The sequence below is a fragment of the Triticum aestivum genome, chromosome 2B (assembly GCF_018294505.1).
Source record: "Triticum aestivum cultivar Chinese Spring chromosome 2B, IWGSC CS RefSeq v2.1, whole genome shotgun sequence".
NCBI classification, from domain to species: domain Eukaryota; kingdom Viridiplantae; phylum Streptophyta; class Magnoliopsida; order Poales; family Poaceae; genus Triticum; species Triticum aestivum.
The window spans coordinates 787,526,764-787,543,856 of NC_057798.1; positions in this window are offsets into that span (position 1 = coordinate 787,526,764).

Consider the following 17,093-nt stretch of genomic DNA (forward strand, 5'->3'; position numbering starts at 1 on the left):
TCGAGCCTGGTCTACCTCGAGAGCACGGCAGCCCGGTGGCCACCGGCGAATAGGTTAAATTTCCGGGTGTCGCCCATAACCTATTTGTTGAAATGCATAGGAGAAAAAGGAAGAAGAAGTAAAATGCAAAATGCAAAAAAAAGAAAAAAAATACTTGAGTCACTGACAGGTGGGACCATCGTCCAACTCAGCAGATTGTCCACCCGAGCATGCCATGTCTGAAGGAAATATGCCCTAGAGGCAATAATAAAGTTATTATTTATTTCCTTATTTCATGATAAATGTTTATTATTCATGCTAGAATTGTATTAACCGGAAACATAATACATGTGTGAATACATAGACAAACATAGCGTCACTAGTATGCCTCTACTTGACTAGCTCGTGAGTCAAAGATGGTTAAGTTTCCTAGCCATAGACATGAGTTGTCATTTGATTAACGGGATCACATCATTAGGAGAATGATGTGATTTACTTGACCCATTCCGTTAGCTTATCACTTGATCGTTTAGTATGTTGCTATTTCTTTCTTCATGACTTATACATGTTCCTATGACTATGAGATTATGCAACTCCCGTTTACCGGAGGAACACTTTGTGTTCTAGCAAACGTCACAACATAACTGGGTGATTATAAAGGAGCTCTACAGGTGTCTCCAAAGGTACTTGTTGAGTTGGCGTATTTCGAGATTAGAATTTGTCACTCCGATTGTCGGAGAGGTATCTCTGGGCCCTCTCGGTAATGCACATCACTATAAGCCTTGCAAGCAATGTGACTAATGAGTTAGTTGCGGGATGATGCATTACATAACGAGTAAAGAGACTTGCCGATAACGAGATTGAACTAGGTATTGAGATACCGATGATCGAATCTCGGGCAAGTAACATACCGATGACAAAAGGAACAACGTATGTTGTTATGCAGTTTGACCGATAAAGATCTTCGTAGAATATGTGGGAGCCAATATGATCATCCAGGTTCCGCTATTGGTTATTGACCGGAGACGTGTCTCGGTCTTGTCTACATTGTTCTCGAACCCGTATGGTCCGCACGCTTAAAGTTCAATGACGATTTATATTATGAGTTTATGTGTTTTGACGTACCAAAGGTAGTTCGGAGTCCCGGATGAGACGGGGACATGACGAGGAGTCTCGAAATGGTCGAGACGTAAAGATCGATATATTGGACGACTATATTCGGACATCGGAAAGGTTTCGAGTGATTCGGGTATTTATCGGAGTACCGGAGAGTTATGGGAATTCGCCGGGGAGAAGTATTGGGCCTTATTGGGCCATACGGGAATAGAGGAGAGAGGCCAAAAGGAATGAGGCGCGCGCCCCCTCCTCTGGTCCGAATTGGACAAGGGGTGCAGCTGCCTTTTCCTTCTCCCTTTCCCCCTCTTTCTCCCCCTCTTTCCTTCTCTCCTACTCCAACAAGAAAAGGAGGAGTCCTACTCCCGGTGGGAGTAGGACTCCCCCCTTGGCATGCCCTCCTCTTGGCCGGCCTCCTCCCCCCTTGCTCCTTTATATACGGGGGCAGGGGGCACCTCTAGACACAACAATTGATCCCTTGGATCTCTTAGCCGTGTGCGGTGCCCCCCTCCACCATATTCCACCTCAGTATTATCATAGCGGTGCTTAGGCGAAGCCCTGCGTCGGTAGCATCATCAACACCGTCATCACGCCGTCATGCTGACGGAACTCTCCCGCAAAGCTCTGCTGGATCGGAGTTCATGGGACATCATCGAGCTGAACGTGTGCTGAACTCGGAGGTGCCGTGCGTTCGGTTCTTGATCCTATCTTGCAAGTCTATAGTCACCTATTATGTGTTATGGTCCGACAACCCCGAAGTGACAATAATCGGGATACTTCTCGGTGATGACCGTAGTTTGAGGAGTTCATGTATTCACTATGTGCTAATGCTTTGTTCCGGTTCTCTATTAAAAGGAGGCCTTAATATTCCTTAGTTTCCGCTAGGACTCCGCTGCCACGGGAGGGTAGGACAAAAGATGTCATGCAAGTTCTTTTCCATAAGCACGTATGACTATTTACGGAAAACATGCCTACATTACATTGATGAACTGGAGCTAGTTCTGTGTCACCCTATGTTATAGCTATTACATGAGGAATCGCATCCGGCATAATTATCCATCACTGATCCATTGCCTACGAGCTTTTCATATATTGTTCTTCGCTTATTTACTTTTCCGTTGCTACTGTTACAACTACTACAAAAACCCAAAAACTATTATCTTTACTTTTGCCACCGTTACCTTTATTATCATACTACTTTGCTACTAAACACTTTGCTGCAGATACTAAGTTATCCAGGTGTGGTTGAATTGACAACTCAACTGCTAATACTCAAGAATATTCTTTGGCTCCCCTTGTGTCGAATCAATAAATTTGGGTTGAATACTTTACCCTCGAAAGCTGTTGCGATCCCCTACACTTGTGGGTTATCAAGACTAATTTCTAGCACCGTTGCCGGGGAGCATAGCACTATTCTCTGAGTCACTTGGGATTTATATCTGTTGATCACTATGAAGAACTTGAAAGACGACCGAACTACTATTTTGCCCTCGATCAACTACGAGGGGAGGTAAGGAACTGCCATCTAGCTCTGCACTAGATTCTCCTTCCGTTATTAGTAAGCTTGCGACACCTAAACCTGCTACTGCTATGAATTCTGATATGTCGCATGTTATTGATGATGCCACTTCTGCTATGCATGATGAAACTACTTCTGTGCGCGATACTACTTTGCCATTAGGTGAATTTCTTGATGAACAACTTGCTAGAGTTAGGGGGAATGAAATTATTGAAGATGCTATCATTGATGATAGTGATGATGAAGGTTCTCCCAATGATTATGTATTGCCTATTGTTCCTAAAGGTTATGTTATGAATGAAGAAGCTGCTAGGGAAATCTTTGCTTGCAATTGTAGATATGATCTTAAGAAATTATTAACTAAATGGAAGCAGCAGTCTCTTAATGCTAGAATGAAACCTGACCCTGCTTTTGCTACTTCACCTATCTGTGTTACTGATAAGGATTATGAATTCTTTGTTGATCCTGAGATTATTACTTTAGTTGAATCTGATCCTTTTTATGGCCTTGAATCTGAAACTGTTGTGGCACATCTTACCAAGTTGAATGATATAGCTACCCTGTTTACTAATGATGAGAAGTCTCGCTATTTTTATATCCTTAAGATATTTCCGTTCTCATTAAAGGGTGACGCTAAGACTTGGTATAATTCTCTTGCTCCTGGTTGTGTGCGTAGTCCCCAGGATATGATTTATTACTTCTCTGCTAAATATTTCCCTGCTCATAAGAAACAAGCTGCCTTGCGGGAAATATATAATTTTGTGCAAATCAAAGAAGAGAGTCTCCCACAAGCTTGGGGGAGGCTTCTCCGGTTACTTAATGCTTTGCTTGATCATCCTCTTAAGCAAAATGAAATACTTGATATCTTTTATAATGGACTAACCGATGCTTCCAAGGACTACTTGGATAGTTGTGCTGGTTGTGTTTTCAAGGAAAGAACAGTCGACGAAGCTGAAATATTATTGAATAATATGTTGACTAATGAAAATAATTGGACTCTTCCTAAGCCAATTCCTGAGGCAATTCCTGAACCAATTAAGCCAATTCCTGAGCCTATTCCTAAACCCACTCCGAAGAAGAGAGGTGTTTTATTTCTCAGTCCTGAAGATATGCAAGAGGCAAAGAAATCAATGAAAGAAAAAGGTATTAAAGCTGAAGATGTTAAGAATTTACCTCCTATTAAAGAAATACATGGTCTTAATATACTGCCTGTTGAAGAACCACATTGTCTTGATAACCCGACACAGGTAGTAAAGGTAAATTCTCTCTATAGATATGATAAAGTTGAAATCCCCTCTACTAAATTTCATAGCCCATGCTTAGATGAATTTGATGACTTTATGGCTAGACACGAAAGTTTTAATGCTTATGTTGGTAGAGAGTTAAAGAATAATGCTTTCGAGATAGGACGTGTGAGCGATAATATGGCTAGAGTTAAAGGTGAACTCCAACTCGTTAGCGAATATGCTTCTATGGTTGCTACTCAAGCTGAGCAAGTACTTAAAGCTCAAAATGATTTGCTTGAGGAATTAAATAATAAAAATGACTTTGCTGTTAGAGTGGCTACTAGAACTGGTAGAATGACTCAGGAACCTTTGTATCCTGAAGGCCACCCTAAGAGAATCGAGCAAGATTCTCAGAGAAATAATTTAGAGGCACCTAGTTCTTCTAAAAAGAATAAAAAGAAAAATGATAGGACTTTGCATGCTTCTAGTGAACCCACTGTAGACACACCTGAGAATCCCAATGATATTTCTATTTCTGATGCTGAAACTCAATCAGGTGATGAACATGAACCTAGTGATAATGTTCATGTTGACGCTCAACCTAGCAAAAACAATGAAGTAGAGATTGAACCTGCTGTTGATCTTGATAACCCATAATCAAAGAATCAACGTTATGATAAGAGAGATTTTGTTGCTAGGAAGCACGATAAAGAAAGAGAACCATGGGTTCAGAAACCCATGCCCTTTCCTCCTAAACCATCCAAGACAAAGGATGATGAGGATTTTGAGCGCTTTGCTGAAATGATTAGACCTATTTTCTTACGTATGTGCTTAACTGATATGCTCAAAGTAAATCCCTATGCTAAGTATATGAAGGATATCATTACAAATAAAAAGAAAGATACCGTAAGCTGAAATTTCCACCATGCTTGCTAATTACACTTTTAAGGGTGGAATACCAAAGAAACTTGGAGATCCGGGTGTACCAACTATACCATGCTCCATTAAAAGAAATTATGTTAGAACTGCTTTATGTGATCTTGGAGCCGGTGTTAGTGTTATGCCTCTCTCTTTCTATCGTAGACTTGAATTGAATAAGTTGACACCTACTGAAATATCTTTGCAAATGGCTGATAAATGAACTGCTATACCTGTCGGTATTTGCGAGGATGTGCCTGTTGTGGTTGCAAATGTCACTATCTTAACGGACTTTGTTATTCTTGATATTCCCGAGGACGATAGTATGTCTATTATCCTTGGTAGACCTTTTCTTAATACTGCAGGGGCTGTTATTGATTGCAACAAAGGCAATGTCACTTTTCATGTTAATGGTAATGAGCATATGGTACACTTTCCAAGGAAACAATCTCAAGTTCATAGCATCAATTCTATTGGAAAAGTTCCAACTATTATTATTGGAGGTTTTGAATTTCATCTCCCTACTGTCAAGAAAAAGTATGATATTCTTATTGTTGGGGATTTTCATATCCCCGTTGAGGTAACTTAGTGTTATTCAAAATTTCTCCGGTTCCGTGTTATTCAGAATGAGTTTGTTAACAAGACTTGATCAACCTTGTTAGTGGATTCATTTTGATGATCACGAGATGAATGAAACTAGAAGGCACAACCTTCTGTACCCTCTTTTTACTTTCTGTTATTTAGAATAAATAAAGCAAAAATAGTATTATCTGTCTGTTTTCTGAATTATCCATGCATTAAAAAATAGTACGAAAATAAAGGTACTCCAAATGCCCTGCAAATTTAGTATGATTTTTTCTGGAATATTTGAGGATTTTAGGCACTGAAATCACTGCAGGAGGGGCAAGCACCAGGCCACGAGAGTGGAGGGCGCCCCCCTAGAGGGTGCGCCCCCTGTCTCGTGGGCCCCTGGTGGCCCCCTCCACTTATGCCAGCACCCACACACTTCATCTTCTACCCAAAAAAAAATCCCCATCCAACTCAAGCACGAGTTATAGCTCGTTTTGCTGCGATTTTCGATCTCCTTGCTCAAAGCTCCATTCACAAAACTGCTTTGGGAGATTGTTGCTTGGTATGTGACTCCTCCATTGGTCCAATTAGTTTTTGTTCTAGTGCTTTATTTATTGCAAATTTTTGCTGCATAGCTGACCATGTTCTTGAGCTTGCATGTTAAATTTATGAGGTCCCAAGCAATTCTAATGCATGATATAGGCTCTAGGCACTTGTAGGAGTAGTTGCTATCAATCTTGTTTAGTTTTATTCACTTTTATTTTGAAGTTACTAAAATTTCAGAAATTTTCAGAAAATGTTAAGGAGGTTTTTGAAGGGCTCTTCTAGCCAAAGCTCTCAGGAAAAACAAGCCAAAGAGAAGGAAAAAGCCAAGTATAATCTTCCTCGCTTAGCGGAAGTACGGTCGTGTGAATGACCATGTGAGGATTTCTTGAAAGAAGCTGGAATTCATGAAGATTTTATTCTTTGATCGAGACTGCAGGCCTCACCGGTTTCATCAATGACCAAATCGATCAGTATCTCTTACTCACCAATACTTTTGTGCAAAACTTTTATTATTATCCTAAGAAGTCACGGCCTGCAGTATCATTTTATTTATATGATGAATTCAGAGAAATGTCTCTACGTAATTTTTGCGCAGTGTGTAGGATACCTTATGAGGGAGAATTAGAGGAACCCCATCGTGAAGATGTGGATGGATTTGTTAAAACTATAGCTGTAGAGGAGCCAAAGAAGGGCTCTGAGGCAAAAGTCTCTAGCATTCACTTTCCTGTTTTACGCTACTTTGCCATATTTTCTAGTAGATGCTTGATTGGTCGTGGAAATAGTGGAAACTTAAGTGTTCCTGATATTATCATTCTTCAACATGCTTTGCTTGGAGACAATACTTTTAGTATGGGTGCCGTCGTTGCTAAACGGCTAGCCCTGAATCGTACAAAAGGCCCCATATTTGGAGGTATCTATGCTGCACGTCTCGCTAAACATTTTCAGATACCCATTAGGCACCATGAGAAGGAGGAGATAAAATTGCCTCCTCACATTTTAGATTACAAGAGCATGGTAGCACACAACTTTATTGTTGACAACGAAGATAGGATGCTCTTGTATAAACTTAGATTCAATAAGAAACACTTTGAGTTTATTATTTTGCCTGCGCCTTTGTTGTTTGATTTGCTTGCAGAAAATTTTCTTGTCACACCGGAAGCGGTGAACAATCATCGAGCCCAAGCTTTTACTCCAGAACCTGAACCTGAGCCGGAACCTGAACTGGACCCTTATCGTGCATCATCTGTCCAGTGGGATCCGGAGATGACCAGCCAGTGGTATCCTGATTACACCTCCAAGTACACCGGGGAGAGTAGCGGCGGTCCTTGGTACTAGACCAACTTAGGCCAAAAGCCTAAGCTTGGCGGAGTACGTATTTCTCACCGACTTTACATTCATGTTCACACACTAGTTGTCGGTGCTCATACTCTTTCATTGTATTATCCAGGCTAGTTTAATTTTCTTTTTCTAGTTTTCTTCTTGTGTGTTTGATAAACCTTAAGAAAAACCAAAAAAATTAGTTAGTGTAATTTCCATGCCTGTAGTAGAATTAAAATGAAAACCCAAAAAGATTTCTCGATTCTTCTTTTACTTGTTGGGAGCTTTCCCGTGTAAATAGTTTTATTTTTTCTTTTCTTTCCTTTGGGGGTCGAGAGTAGAAGACCATATTGAAAATGTTTAGTGGCTCTTACATGCATGATTGTTTATTTAACTTAGAGCCCATATTACCCTGTCTTCTCTCTTGAGTTGAATGCTTGCAGATTCCAGCTTAGTCCAATGCACGTGCACTCTTATTATTATACACATCGTTCGGTCGTGCAAGTGAAAGGAAATAATGACGATATATGATGGACTTATTGGGATGAGAAAATCTGGTATGAACTCGACCTGTCTTGTTTTTGTAAATATGATGAGTTCATCGTTTCTGAGTCAGCTTATTATGAAGTAAACATATTTGCAATGACATTTAGAGATTATAGTTGCTTGTGCCATGCTTGATTACACTACTAGGGAAAACCTTTTACACAGAATGTTACCAGTAGCGCTTGTTAAAATGAGGCGCTACTGCTACTTAGCAGTAGCGTGTCTGCCAGAACCGCGCTACTGTTACCCGCTTAGCAGTAGCGCGGCAGGAACAGAACGCGCTACTACTATAATTGCCACACCGTTCCCGACGTGCTAGGTATAGTAGTAGCGCCCTTCTACGAACAGCGCTACTACTACGGATTTTAGCAGCAGCGCGTTTTGCCTCCCCACGCTACTGTTAAAGCTATTTTCACCTAACCCCCCCACGCAGCCTGATTCCCTCTCCTCTGCTTCCTCCCCCAATTCTCCTCTACTATTCCTCGTCGCCTCCGCCTCGCCGCCGTCTCCCCTGACCCCGCCTCGCTGCCATCTCCCCCGACCCAGCCTCGCCGCCGTCTCCCCCGACCCCGCCTCGCCGCGCCTCGGTGTCGCCGTCTCCCCCGACCCCATCTCTCTCCCCGCCCTCTGTAAGCACTCTCCCCTTCCGATCCCTCTTCTCTGCTTAGTATGAACCCTAGCTATTTAGTGCTAGTTAGTATGAACCCTAGGCTATTTTTAGTGCTAGTTAGTTAATTACTTATATGGTAATTAGGGCAGTAGTTCCTAGGTACTAATTAGTTAGTAAGAACTTGTTGCTATTTTTTTAGTTAAAGCAATTTTTCTCGCATCGACGTGGACGATGCCTATCCCACATCCTCGTCATTGAGTCAGCGGAGGACGACACCTGCTTGACCAGATGGGCCATGTCCGGGACTGGGCTCCGCTGGGGTGGTACTGGGAGGCGCTACCTACCGGGGGGCGCAGGTTGGTGAGGAGCCAGCCTGCCGTTGACCGGAACCTTCTTTGGTGGCGGTCGTGTGGGCCAGTGAGGGTCCAGAGGCTCGAGGACTCCGCGGAGGTGGTGCGTCACCGTGTCAGTGAGGAGGACGCGCACGTCCGTCTCTACTTGTTTGCGTTGGAGACAGGTTCTCCAATACCTGGCAGGTTCTCCAGGGATCTCACTGGAGCTATGATCCCGTGATGGTTCCTTCTCTGTGGGTGTCCACCGCCCGCGCCGATACCCGTTGTGTGCTAGGGTTTTAGTTGTATTAGTGATGTTATATGTATGACACTATTTAGGATGTATTAGTGATAATATTCGACGATGTACGGACACATGAGATGATTTACTTTTGCTTATTGAATGCATGCTAATTTGAGTCCTATAAGATATTTTGAAATGTATATCTTGTGTTGCTCAATATCCAAGTGTCCGGTCATGTTTGCAGGTTACACCTCCGAGTGGCCTATGTTTTGCCAGAGTGTTGATTCATTTCCGTTCCGGCAAATTTCAGGCGCTTGATATGTCCTATTTTAGCAAAGGTCATGTCAGATTTATGTGTTGAGTATCTCGGATTTATGTGTTGAGTATCCTGGTAGTTGTCTTCGATCGATTTTCAATTAATGTTTTAACTATGAACATAGGAAATGTCTGACGACGAAAAGGATTTCGGTATTTGCAAATACTACGAAGACGAGCACGGCCTGTGCGACGGAATCTTCCTAGATGATGATAGGCGCTTCAGCATCAAGCTGGACGAGAACTTTGAAGTGGATACAGTAAGTCACAACGACAAGTCTTTTTTCGTAATTAAGCATGACATCTGCTTCATTTGCTTCAACTTATATTTTTTTTACTATTCTACTAGCATATCCCCTACCATGCAAGAGTTTCTGTATTGGATAAGATAGGTTTCAGTCATACTAGGGAGGTAAAGAAAGTTTACTTGAAGACCGAGCATGGTTATATTTTCCACGCAAAATTATACAATTCAGATGACTCACTAGTAGAAAAGGGGGCAATGGCCTAGGCCAGTTCAGCCCATTAGTCCCGGTTCAATCCAGAACCGGGACCAATGGAGCTATTTCCCCCGGTTCGTGAGCCCAGGGGGCCGGCCGGGCCACGTGGGCCATTGGTCCCGGTTCGTCCGGACCTTTTGGTCCCGGTTGGTGGGACGAACCGGGACCAATGGGCCTGGCTCCTGGCCCACCACTATTGGTCCCGGTTGGTGGCATGAACCGGGACCAAAGGCTGCCCTTTAGTCCCGGTTCGCGCCACCAACCGGGACCAATGGTGGTGCCTATATATAGCCCCTCGCGTAAGAGCAGAGCACACTGCTCTATTTTTTCTGGCCGAGGGGGAGAGGGCTTGGTGGTGCTCTAGCTCACCTCCTATGCACACAAGGTGTTCGATGGAATGCCCGAGCCACACTACTTAAGGTTTCTCCTCTCCAAGCTCGACCGCCAAGCTCCATTTTCCTCAATATTTATCTAGGTTTAGCGGTCCGTCACGCCCCGTCCCCGTCTTCACCGCCGTCGATCACCCGCGCCGATCTCATCGCTGGCACCAACGTGGTGAGCCTCTTGTTCTTATCTTCTTTCTGAAAGGAAAAATATTCTTACTTGTATGTTTAGATAGATACTTGTATTATTTCTTACTTTTATTATTGCATCTTATATAGTGCGATGGTTTTGGTATCCGCCCCCGTCGGCCCTCGTCCTGTCTATGATTCGGATGTGGTATATATTATCTTTTCATAACTATTGGTTCATTTATTGTTTATGAAAATTATGCCGACCAACGTGACATAGATTTTATTTATCTAGGAGGTTGTTGAACCGGAAATTCCAACCGACCCTATTGTCGAGAGGTTAAATTTAGTTGAAGAAGAAAACAATTTCTTGAAGGAAAAAATAAAAAAACTTGAGGAGGAGAAGATGATATTGGAGTTGCATGTTGCGGATGTCGTCGATGATCACAAGATCAAGATGGATGCAATGCGCTTGAAGATGAGAAAGATTAGAAAATATGCCATTCATACCGAGGCTTGGTATCATTATGCCGTTGGATCAGTTGTTACCTTGGTTGCGATTATGATCGCATTTGTTTTCGCATTGAAATGTTTTACATAGTTTCAATGTATGGTTTAATTAATTTAGATGCTCTGCAGAGCTTTATGTTGTTAGATGAGAACTATGTATGTACTTTGGTTTTTATGTGATGATGAACTTCTATTAATTTGGTCACTTAATTATCTATTCATGATGTTCTGTAATGATTTTTGACACACTTAATTATATATAATGCACGCAGATGAACCGGCAATGGATGTACGGTGACAGACACACCTCCGAGTACATTAAGGGCGTGCATGATTTTCTCGAAGTGGCTGAGGCAAACAAGCAGAATGGTTTTATGTGTTGTCCATGCCCTATATGTGGGAATACGAAGTCTTACTCTGACCGGAAAATCCTTCACACCCACCTGCTTTACAAGGGTTTCATGCCACACTATAATGTTTGGGCGAGGCACGGAGAAATAGGGGTTATGATGGAAGACGGCGAGGAAGAAGAGTACGATGACAACTATGTGCCCCCTGAATACGGTGATGCTACTGAACATCAAGATGCACCAGACGATGTGCATGATGGTGCTGCAACGGGCGAAGCTGCTGAAGATCAAGAGGAACCAGACGATGTGCCCAATGATGATGATCTCCGCCGGGTCATTGTCGATGCAAGGACACAATGCGAAAGTCAAAAGGAGAAGCTGAAGTTCGATCGCATGTTAGAGGATCACAAAAAAGGGTTGTACCCCAATTGCGAAGATGGCAACAGAAAGCTCGGTACCGTACTCGAATTGCTGCAGTGGAAGGCAGAGAATGATGTGCCTGATAAAGGATTTGAGAAGCTACTGAAAATAATGAAGAAGAAGCTTCCAAAGGATAACGAATTGCCCGACAGTACATACGCAGCAAAGAAGGTCGTATGCCCTCTAGGATTGGAGGTGGAGAAGATACATGCATGCCCTAATGACTGCATCCTCTACCGCGGTGCCTACAAGGATCTGAACGCATGCCCGGTATGCGGTGCATTGCGGTATAAGATCAGACGAGATGACCCTGGTGATGTTGACGGCGAGCCTCCCAGGAAGAGGGTTCCTGCGAAGGTGATGTGGTATGCTCCTATAATACCACGGTTGAAACGTCTGTTCAGAAACGGAGAGCATGCCAAGTTGATGCGATGGCACAGTGAGGACCGTAAGAAAGACGGGAAGTTGAGAGCACCCGCTGACGGGTCGCAGTGGAGAAAAATCGAGAGAAAGTACTGGGATGAGTTTGCAAAGGACCCAAGGAACGTATGGTTTGCTTTAAGCGCGGATGGCATTAATCCTTTCGGGGAGCAGAGCAGCAATCACAGCACCTGGCCCGTGACTCTATGTATGTATAACCTTCCTCCTTGGATGTGCATGAAGCGGAAGTTCATTATGATGCCAGTTCTCATCCAAGGCCCTAAGCAACCCGGCAACGACATTGATGTGTACCTAAGGCCATTAGTTGAAGAACTTTTACAGCTGTGGAATGGAAACGGTGTACGTACGTGGGATGAGCACAAAAAGGAGGAATTTGACCTAAAGGCGTTGCTGTTCGTGACCATCAACGATTGGCCCGCTCTCAGTAACCTTTCAGGACAGACAAACAAGGGATACCACGCATGCACGCACTGTTTACTTGACACCGATAGTATATACCTGGGAAGCTGCAGGAAGAATGTGTACCTGGGCCATCGTCGATTTCTTCCGACCAACCATCAATGTCGAAAGAAAGGCAAGCATTTCAAAGGCGAGGCAGATCACCGGAAGAAGCCCGCCATGCGTACCGGTGATCACGTACTTGCTATGGTCAATGATTTACACGTAATCTTTGGAAAGGGTCCCGGCGGACTAGCTGTTCCGAATGACGCTGAGAATCACGCACCCATGTGGAAGAAGAAATCTATATTTTGGGACCTACCCTACTGGAAAGACCTAGAGGTCCGCTCTTCGATCGACGTGATGCACGTGACGAAGAACCTTTGCGTGAACCTGCTAGGCTTCTTGGGCGTGTATGGGAAGACAAAAGATACACCTGAGGCACGAGAGGACCTGCAACGCTTGCACGAAAAAGAGGGCATGCCTCCGAAGCAGTATGAAGGTCCTGCCAGCTACGCTCTTACGAAAGAAGAGAAAGAAATATTCTTTCAATGCCTGCTCAGTATGAAGGTCCCGACTGGCTTCTCGTCGAATATAAAGGGAATAATAAATATGCCAGAGAAAAAGTTCCAGAACCTAAAGTCTCATGACTGCCACGTGATTATGACGCAACTGCTTCCGGTTGCATTGAGGGGGCTTCTACCGGAAAACGTCCGATTAGCCATTGTGAAGCTATGTGCATTCCTCAATGCAATATCTCAGAAGGTGATCGATCCAGAAATCGTACCAACGCTAAGGAGTGATGTGGCGCAATGTCTTGTCAGTTTCGAGCTGGTGTTCCCACCATCCTTCTTCAATATCATGACGCACGTCCTAGTTCATCTAGTCGACGAGATTGTCATTCTGGGGCCCGTATTTCTACACAATATGTACCCCTTTGAGAGGTTCATGGGAGTCCTAAAGAAATATGTTCGTAACCGCGCTAGGCCAGAAGGAAGCATCTCCATGGGCCATCAAACAGAGGATGTCATCGGGTTTTGTGTTGACTTCATTCCTGGCCTTAAGAAGATAGGTCTCCCTAAATCGCGGTATGAGGGGAGACTGACTGGAAAAGGCACGCTTGGAAGGGACTCAATAATATGCAGGGACGGATATTCTTGGTCTCAAGCACACTACACAGTTCTACAGAACTCTACCTTGGTGACCCCGTATGTCGATGAACACAAGAACAGTCTGCGCTCCAAACACCCGGAGCAGTGCGACGACTGGATTACATGTGAACACATCAGGACTTTCAGCAGTTGGTTGGAAACACGTCTCAGAGGTGACAGCACTGTTTGTGATGAGCTGTACTTGTTGTCCAGGGGACCATCTTCGACTGTAATGATTTGGAAAGGATACGAGATAAATGGGAATACATTTTACACGATTGACCAAGATGAAAAGAGCACCAACCAAAACAGCGGTGTCCGCTTTGATGCAGCAACCGACAAGGGAAATGACACATATTATGGTTACATAGTAGACATATGGGAACTTGACTACGGAGTAGATTTTAAGGTCCCTTTGTTTAAGTGCAAGTGGGTCAATCTGTCAGGAGGCGGGGTACAGGTAGACCCACAGTACGGAATGACAACAGTGGATCTGAAAAATCTTGGGTACACTGACGAACCGTTCGTCCTAGCCAATGATGTGGCACAGGTTATCTATGTGAAGGACATGTCTACCAGACCGAGGAAAAGAAAAGATAAGGAAGCGAATACATCATACAATGAGCCAAAGCGCCACATAGTTCTTTCAGGAAAAAGGGACATCCTGGGAGTGGAGGGCAAGACAGACATGTCTGAAGAGTATGAAAAGTTTCATGAAATTCCCCCCTTCAAAGTCAAGGCTGACCCAAGCATCCTGATAAACGATGAAGATTATCCATGGTTACGGCGCAATAAGCAAACGACACAAGCGAAGAAAAAGTGAAGACTTTCTCCCGCAACTATTATGATGATACCATGCCAACTTTGTAACAGACGAGTATGATACCATTGTCCGTTTTGTACATGCACATGCTATGCCAACTTTTTCAGAGTTCATTTGAAAACTATGAATTTGAAAATCTCGCCAACCGAAGGGCGCTCACACCGGTTTATAAGCCCGTACCTCTACACGCCTTGTTGAGCTCACAAACTTGTGATTCACACAAATTTCAAAGAATTCAAATTTGAAAACTAATGGCACAAACAGAAAGTTTATAATTTTGCTGACCTAAAAGCAAAAAGAATTAAAAAATAAAGCAAAAAACCAAAAGAAAATAAATAATGCAGAAAACAAAACAAAAAAACTTAAAAAAAATAAAAATAGCAATAATAAGTATTTTGTTGTAAGTAGAAACAGAATAAAATAAATAAAGCAACAAAGAAAACAAAAAAAGTGTTTTCAAATTTGAAAACTAATGGCACTAACAGAAAGTTTATAATTTTTCTAAAACTAAAAGCAAAAAGAATTAAAAAATAAAGCAAAAACAACAAAAATAAATAATGCAGAAAACAGAACAAAAAAACTGAAAAATAATAAAATAGCAACAATAAGTATTTTGTTGTAAGTAGAAACAAAATAAAATATATAAAGCAACAAAGAAAACAAAAAAAGTGTTTTCAAATTTGAAAACTAATGGCACTAACAGAAAGTTTATAATTTTTCTAAAACTAAAAGCAAAAAGAATTAAAAAATAAAGCAAAAAACAACAAAAAATAAATAAAGCAGAAAGCAAAACAAAAAAACTGGAAAAAAATAAAATAGCAACAATAAGTATTTTGTTGTAAGTAGAAACAAAATAAAATAAATAAAGCAACAAATAAAACAAAAAAATGTTTTCAAATTTGAAAACTAATGGCACTAACAGAAAGTTTATAATTTTTCTAAAACTAAAAGCAAAAAGAATTAAAAAATAAAGCAAAAAACAACAAAAAATAAATAATAATGCAGAAAACAAAACAAAAAAACTGGAAAAAAATAGTGCCGCCTACTGGACCCCCACGGCCTGAATACGACTAGAAACCCTACATGGGCCAGGATTCAGGCCCGCAGGAGGCCAAGTAGGCCCACAGGCACATAGCTAGTGACAGATTAGGCCCGAAAGCCTGCAGTTGAGAGGAGCTCGAGAGGGTGGGCTCTGCAGCGCTTATAAACCACTCTCGAGCTCTCTTAACTAGCGAGGTGGGACTAAACTTTTTGGTGCGGGGCAGCACAAGGCCTTTGGTCCCGGTTGGTGGCACCAACCGGGACTAAAGGGGGCATTGGTCCCGGTTGGTGCCACGAACCGGGACCAATGCCCCCCTTTAGTCCCGGTTGGTGCCACCAACCGGGACCAAAGGCCGCCGCTTCCCGCCCTTTGGGCTGCTGAAAATTGGCCTTTGGTCCCGGTTGGTGGCACCAACCGGGACTAAAGGGGGGCATTAGTCCCGGTTGGTGCCACGAACCGGGACCAATGCGCCGTCTATATAAGCAAGACTTGTGAATTTTTTTGTTCAGTTCTTCGATCCCGCCCCGACGACGCCGCTAGGGCTGCCGCTCTGCGCCTCACCGTCGCCGTCGTCGCCCTGCCTCCGACGCCGTCCCGCGCCGCCCAGATGCCGTCGCCACCCCGCGCCGCCCCGACACCGTCGCCGCGCGCCACCCGCGCCGCCCGACGCCGTCGCCGCGCGCCACCCGCCGCCGCGCCGCCCCGACGCCGTCGCTGCCCCGCGTCGCGCCACAACGCCGTCGCCGCCCCGCCTCTGCCTCACCGTTGCCTTTGCCTCGCTGTCGCCTCTGCCTCGCCGCGCCCCAGCTGCCCCGCGCCGCCGTGGCCTCTGCCTCGCTTTGGTCAGGGCCGGCACCGCCCCCCTCTTCCCCTTTTTTTGCAAATATAGATATGTTTTTTCCTAATTATATGTATTTGTATGAGTATATGTATATGTGTATATCTGTTTATATGTCTTTTTTTAGATTTTTTTGTTTTTTGCACTTTTATAAAAATGTATATATGTTCTCTGTGTATATATATGTTTTCTGTTCATAGATTTTTATTTGAACATTATTTTAAAAAAACAAGCAATACTACTTCATGTATTTTTAAGAAGGAAGAAGAAGAAAAAGAATGAGAGGAAAAAGGAAAAAAGAAGAGGAAGAAAGGAGAAGAAGAGGGGAGAGGAAGAAGAGGAGAAATAAATAAGAAGAAGAAAAAAGAAGAAAAAGAGGAGGAGTAGAAGAAAGGAATAGAGGAGAAGAAGAAAAAATAGAAAATTTTTCTATTTTTTCTTCTTCTCCTCTATTCTTTTCTTCTTCTGCTCTTTTTTTTTCTTTTTTTCTTCTTCTTCCTTCTTCCTTCTTCCTCTTTTCTTCCTTTTCCTTATTTTCCTTTCTCGAGGGATAAGAAGAAAAAGAAGAGAAGAAGAAGAAAGAAAGGAATAGAGGAGAAAGAAGAAACTTCGACACGAGGGGGGGGTACCGATACCCCCTCCCCGATAACATTATTTTCCCATGTATATGTATGTCGCGTCGTTGTCGATATAACGAGGGTGTCGAGGGTCGGGAACTAGGGTAGAGGGTCGAGGGTCGTTAAGGGGTCAAGGGTCGAGGGTTTCAGGGTCGAGGGTCAAGGGTTCCAAGGTCGTCTAGGGGTCGAGGGTTCCAGGGTCGTCGAGGGTTTGAG